The sequence below is a fragment of the Orycteropus afer genome, unplaced genomic scaffold (assembly GCF_000298275.1).
Source record: "Orycteropus afer afer isolate SDZICR_OR568_19922 unplaced genomic scaffold, OryAfe1.0 scaffold00431, whole genome shotgun sequence".
Classification (NCBI taxonomy): domain Eukaryota; kingdom Metazoa; phylum Chordata; class Mammalia; order Tubulidentata; family Orycteropodidae; genus Orycteropus; species Orycteropus afer.
In genome coordinates, this window is record NW_006922018.1 from 1,146,098 (window position 1) to 1,153,457 (window position 7,360).

A 7,360-nucleotide genomic window follows, 5' to 3' on the forward strand; every position below is an offset into this window, starting at 1 on the left:
AGAGAGAGAGGGGGAGAGAAATTTATCTTAGGAAAATGGCTCACAAATGTATAGAAGCCAGCAAGTCCAAAGTCCCTGGAGGAAATGTCAGGCTGGAGGCAGCCTTAACTTCTGCAACCACAGGGGGCCGAGAAACTCAAGGCTGGCAGGCAGTACACTGGCTGTTGACTCCAACGAAAGACAAATCCAAGATCTCCAGGCTGAACAGTGGGCCGCTCACTCACAGAAGGTTGTAGGCAGCACACCAGAGTCCCGATCCACAGAAGAATGTCTCTCTTCCCAGGATGTCCCTGGATATGCTGGAAGCAGGCCACACCCCTAGGGAAACTCCCCTTGGCAGATTGGCCACTCAGAACACAGTCATCTGATCCCATCTTGGGAACAACCACACAGAACTGGGGTTCAGCCAAGTTGACACACAGCTCCAACTATCACATGCACCTTAGTCTTCAAGAAGACATCCTTGGTCCTTATTACTTGAAAGAGGTCCTTTGCAGCAGATTTGTCCAATGCAATATGTCATCTGATGTCTTGACTGCCTCTTCCATTGGTGTTGATTGTAGAACCAAGTAATATGAAATCCTTGCTAGCTTGAATCTTTTCTCTATCCATCGTGAAGCTGTTTATTGTACCAGTTGTGAGGATTTTTATTTTCTTCATATTGAGGAGTAATCCATACAGATTGTAGTCTTTAATTTTCATGAGTAAGTGCTTCAAGTCATCCTCACTTTCAGCAAGCAAAGTTGTGTCATCTGCGTATCACAGGTTGTTAATGAGTCTTCCTCTAATCCCAATGCCATGCTCTTCTTCATATAATCCAGCTTCTCAGATTATTTGCTCAGCATACAAGTTGAATAAGCATGGTGAAAGGATACAACCTTGATGCACTCACATCTTGAATTTAAACCATGCAGTATCCCCTTGTTCTGTTCGAATGACAGCCTCCTGATCCATGTACAGGTTCCTCATGAGTACAATCAAGTGTTCTGGAATTCCCATTCTTCTCAGTGTTATCCACAATTTGTCATGAACCACAATCGAATGCTTTGGCATAGTCAATAAAACATAACTGAACATCTTTCTGGTATTCTTTGCTTTCAGCTAAGATCCATCAGCAATGATATTGCTTGTTCCACATCCTCTTCTGAATCCAGCTTGCATTTCTGGAAGCTCTCTGTCAACACACTGCTGCAACCGTTTTTGAATTATCATCAGTAAGATTTTACTTGCATGTGATATTAATGATATTGTTCGATAATTTGCACATTCTGTGGGATCACCTTTCTTTGGAATGGGTACAAATATGGATCTCTTCTAGTCAGTTGGCCAGGTAGCTGTCTTCCAAATCTCTTAGCATAACCAAGTGAGTACTTCCAGCAGGGCATCCATTTGTTAAAACGTTTCAATGGGTATTCTGTCAATTCCTGGAGTCTTGTTCTTTGCCAATTCCTTCAGTGAAGCTTTGACTTTTTCCTTTAATACTATTGGTTCTTGATCACATGCCACCTCCTGAAATGGATGAACATCGACCAATTCTTTCTGGTACAGTGACTGTGTATTCCTTCCATCTTCCTTTAATGCTTCTTGCATCATTCAGTATTTTGCCCATAGAATTTTTCAATATTGCAACTCGAGGCTTACATTTTTTTCCTCAGTTCTTTTAGCTTGAGAAATGCTGAGCACTTTCTTCCCTTTTGGTTTTCTAACTCCAGGTCTTTGCACATTTCATTACAATAATTGTCTTTGTCTGCTCAAGCTGCTCTTTGACATCTTCTGTTCAGCTCCTTTATCTTGTCATTTCTTCCATTTGCTTTAGCTACTCTCCACTCAAGGGCAAGTTTCAGAGTCTCTTCTGACATCCATTTTGGTCTTTTCTTCCTTTCTCCATAGAGATACCACCTCAGAAACCCAAAGAGGGGTTGCTATGAGTCGAAATCGACTTGACGGCTATTTTTGTTTTTTATTATGTAATGTCCAGTTTTGTCTCTATTAGTAGATTCTGATTTAAAGACTACTTTGTCTGATATTAAAATTGCCACACCAGCTCTCTTTTGGTTACTATTTACGTGGAATACATATTTTCCTATCCTTTCACTTTCAACCTATTGTGTCTTTGTGCCTAGCATGTATCTTTACTCAAACATTTTCTAATTGGACTAACATTCTTTTCTTCATTTTTGGCTACTGAGTTCTTTGGCTGTGGGCCCCAGATGGTTTGAGAGTGTGCCCCCTTCTAGGCAGGGAGAGTCCATCTGCAGAAGGTCTTTAGCCTGAGTTTTCATAGCATGCACTAGTTATGAGATGATTGAATAATTAGAGAACATGATCTCTATGCTGCACCAGTTGCTATCATTATAAGCTCATCTAGATCCAGCAAGCAAAGAGGAAACCATAATTGGAAGCAACACAGCTGCAATATCTGAATGACTTCATGCTTTGTTTATTAAAGCCGTGGGTGATAAGGTTGGCAAGAATGTTTACAGGTTGTGTTAATGATAAAGCTGGTGGAGATAGTTTAAAAAAGAAAAAAAAAAAAATCACTCTTGAGCAAGAGCCAAATGTAATGTGGAAATAGAAGACAATTATAAACCTATGTGTCTTGGGTTCAGACCAGGTTAATATTAAAAATTGAGAAGGCTTGGAATAAAAAAAATGTAGAGAATTTAATGCCATGTTTCTCTGTAAATAAACGAAGGACCCTAGAGGAGACTAAAGAAGGGGAGGTAAGGTCTTCTTTAAATCTAAATCTGTTAGATTGACCCAAAATGCCATTTTTTTCTTTAGGTCAAAACTGTCAAATAACAGCAATATCATACGGTTCTTTAATAGATTGTTGTTGTTATGTGCCCTCGAGTGGGACCCAACTCATAGCGACCCCTCCTTGGGTTTCCAAGGCAGTATCTCTATGTAACTAGATTGCTCAACCTTCCTTCCGTGGAGTGGCTGGTGGGTTTGAATCTCCAGCCTTCTGGTTAGCAGTCAAGTGGCGTAGGCACTACACCACCACAGCTCTTTCTCTAATAGATAAGCTTTGTCTTTTGTTACGCAGACTGAGAAGCCAACCATTTTCTGAGATATTAACCTATTAACCAGGGCTAGGCAGATGAATTTCTCCAGAGTTAGGGGCAAGAAACTTGAACCAATGGATAAAAATATAAGAAAAGTTAACTCAAGGAAAGGTGAAGCAATCAATAGTGTGTTTTTGTTGTTGATCTTGTAAAATTTCTTTTTATCAATATGTTTGTTTAATTGCAGTTTAATTATAAAATTCTTGTTTTATTTCCCAGGATTGTAATCTTTAATTGTAACTAGCAAGACTGGAAGGAGCCCTGGTAGCACAGTGGCTAAGCACTTGGCTGCTAACCAAAAACTCATTGTTTCAAACCCTCCAGCCACTCCATGGGAGAAAGATGTGGCAGTCTGCTTCAGTGACAATTCCAGCCTTGGAAACCCTATGATGCAGTTATAGAGTTGTTATAGAGTTGGAATTGACTGAATGTTTTAGTAGGATTGGGAAATGCTTCAGGGAGAGCTATGGGCAATAGATGTTGAAGTCTGTGTGGCTTCGTGATGGAGATGGTATAGAAAAATATTTCAGACCAAGGGAAGTAGCGTAAGTAAAAGCATGGACAGAACAGTGAGTTCAGTATGCTGCCTTTGTGTAAGAAAGGGAAGCAAAATATGTAATTATAATAAAAATTTTAAAAGTCTCTGGAGGGCTCACAAGAAACGCGTATCAGTAGTTGACTGGAGTGAGGTGTGGAAACGAGTTGATGGGGCACAGGAATGGAGGGAAGATTTGCCAATGTGACCAGAGTTTAAGGCCCAAGGGAGAATTAAATGGACAGGAGGACTAAGCTACCGTTAGAGCATGCAGAACATTGAATGCTTGACTACAGGATTTATACTTCAGGTCTAGGTAATGGAGCACCTTTATAGAATTTTAAACCTAAGAGTGATGTGATAAGATCTTCATGGAAGGGGTAAGAATTTGCCCTGTAACACCTGAAATGTGAGAAATGTTACTTTCCTTTGTATTCCGAAATCAAATCAAATGTGCTTCAGCCTTCATTCACTGGTTTAGATGGAGATGGTGGTGGTGGAAAGGATCTCTGTCTTTTCCCCCTAACCTCATGCTGTTAGGAATAAGAGTTCTGGAAGCTTTCAGGTGTCCTGAAAAGAAATTTCTCAGCCTGTGGTCTGAACTTTACTGTTGCTTTCTACCTTGGAGGCAGGACCAGCTAGAGAATTTTGCAGGGCCCAGTGCAAAATGAAAATACAGAGCCCTTTGCTAAAAAATAATTAGCAACATTAAGACAATGACAGCAGAGCCTTACATCAAGCATGGGCCCCTTCTGAGTGAGGGGCCCTGTGTGACTGTGTAGGTTGTATACCCGTGAAGCCAGTCCTTCCTGGGGGGCAGGCAAGCTAGGGTAAGGTATACTTCCTTTGTGCCAGACTAAACTCCAGAAGTCTCCAACATGTTTCCCCATTGCCCAGGCTGTGTGTGGGCTTTCACCTGCTTACCACCAATTGAGATTCTGCCACTTTGAAGTCTCCACAGGCCCTCCTCAATTTTCTTATCCTCTATCTAAGCCTGGGTTTCCCTGAAAACAGAACCTGAAACAAGGCTGTGGATGCAGGTATTTTATTTTGGAAGTTAGCCCAGGGAACAAGAGAGATAGAGGGAGTGAAAAAGCTTAAGAGAGGAAGACACTATACAGATAGATAATTAATCTGGCCACTGCTGACAACCATTACCAGTGCCAAGTGCTGACACAGAGGTGAGGTGAAGAGGATTCAAAGTGGTGTACAAGAGATGTCCCTTGCCATGCTTCCCAAACTTTAGTGAACACACAAAGCACATAGGGATATTGGTACAGTGTAGATTCTGACTCAGTAAATCTCAGGTGGCACCTGAGATTCAGTATTTCTACATAATTTCAGAGGCTGCTGGGAGTACTGGTCAGCAGACCACAGTTTCAGTAGCAAGTATTAAACCATAATTCTAGATGCACCTTAACTTCAACCCTCTGTCTTTCTTCCTGTCTTTTCAAACGCCCAGGCTTAGTCACATACCCCTCAGAGCACAAAACCCTGGCTGCCAAGTGTGGGGAAAGAGGTAGAGATTCTCTTTGGTTTACAAGTTAGAAGGCAAATGGTATTTAATTTCTTCCTCAGGCTATTCTGAGTTGTCTTGTTTTATAAAGATAATCCAGGTGGATGGCATGAAGCATGGAAAAGTATCAGGGAGAGAAGAGAGTCAATAAAGCCCTAAGTAGAGCCCCTTTGAGGATTAGAAAGGAAGTAGCCAGGAGAGACTATTCACAGGTGTACTCAATAGGCTGAGGAAGCCAACTGAATGTGATTAGGACAGTGAGAGTGAAGAACTGAAGGTGACTCCAGAGTTTTGAGCCTTCATGTGCCTAGAAGAATGAAGATGTTCTTAACCAGTGGAGACAGAGAGAGCAGCAGCTTGTGGGGGGAAATGAGTTCAGTTTTGTTGTTGTTATGTGCTGTCAAGTCGGACCCGACTCATAGCAACCCCTCCTTGGGTTTCTGAGGCAGTATCACTACGGAAGTAGATTGCCCAAACTTCCTTCCGAGGAGTGGCTGGTGGGTTTGAACTGCCAGCCTTCTGGTTAGCAGTCAAGTGCCTTAGGCACTAAGCTACCAGAGCTCCAGTTTTAGCCATAGCTAATTTTAGGAGCTGTTTATCTGTTTTAGTTTCCTAGTGCTGCTGTAACAGAAGTAACACAAGTGGGTGGTTTTAAAGAACAGAAATTTATTTTTCCTCAGCTCAGTAGGCTGAAGTCTAAATTCAGCACACCAGCTGTAGGGGAAATCTCTCTCTTTGCTCTGGTGGAAGACTCTGATCTCATTCAACTTCTGTAGTCCCAGCATTCCTTGGTACCTTGGCAAATCTCGCATGACATCCATCTCTTCCCCATTTATGCTTGCTTATCTGTGTCTATGCTGTTCCTTATAAAACACCCTACACTGATATGACTTCATTAACATAAGAGAGAAACCCCTATTACTAAATGGGATTACAATCACAGGATAGGGATTAGTATTCTACTACATACTTTGGGGGACACACAATTCTGTCCATAACAATTATCCTTAGTCTAATGTCCAAGGCATCTAGCTAGCTAGGCAAGAAGGATTTTTCCCCCACAATGGTATATAAAAAAGCAATAATGGGTATCAAATGGGGAGCTCTGGTGGCATAGTGCCTAAGGCATGTGACTGCTAACCAGAAGGCTGGCGGTTCAAACTCACCAGCCCCTTCTTGGAAGGAAGGTTGGGCAATATACTTCTGTAGTGATACCACCTCGGAAACCCGAGGATGGGTCGCTATGAGTCGGATCTGACTCCAGGCAGTAAGTTTTTTTTTTTTTTTTTTTTGGGGGGGGGTTGTTTAAATGAGTATGAATATGAAGCACAAAGTTTTTAGAAATAAAGATTAAGGACATACGTTCACTGAGTGGAAGAAAACTAAAATAATGGAAGTGGGTCTGTTTTTGTAGTTTAGGGAAATACTACTCAGAAGTTCTAGGTGATATAAAAACCTCTGCTTATGAGGATATGAAAAAAAAAATCCTCAAAAATTCAAAAGGTATGTGTATGTAGCATTTTATTTTATATATATATATATATATATATGTGTGTGTATATATGTATGTATGTGTATGTATATATGTATGTATGTGTATATATGTGTGTGTGTGTATAAACTGTGAGAATACTTGGAGAAAATCCTCTTTAAAGTGTCCAAAAAAGCTGATCCAAAACTCAAAAACTAAACTCACTGCAGCAGAGTCGATCCCGACTCATAGTGACCCTTGCGTTTCTGAGGCAGTATCTCTATGGAAGTAGATTGCCCAGTCTGCCTTCCCAGGAGTGGCTGGTGGGTTTGAACCACCAGCCTTCTGGTTAGCAGTCAAATGCCTTAGGCACTACACCACCAGGTCTCCTAGTCCTTGCCATATCTGCTCTGTCATTAAATATAGATTCTGAGACACACTGGAGTTACTGGTCAAGTAACTTTTTTGAGCACTGCTTGTTCATAAAGTAGTCTTCTGTGTTCCCTTTTAATGTGGTCAAATGAATGTATTTTGGTGTGTAAGTTTTTCTTTTTATTACTTTTTTATTTTATTAACAATTTTTATTACTTTTTTATTTTATTTTATTGGTGACAGAAATAATGCTGGAACTCATATGGTAGAATTTTGCAAGACCAACGACTTGTTCATTGCAAACACCTTTCTTCAACAACACAAACGGAGGCTGTACACGTGGCCTTCACCAGATGGAACACACAGGAATCAGATTGACTACATCTGTGGCAAGAGGC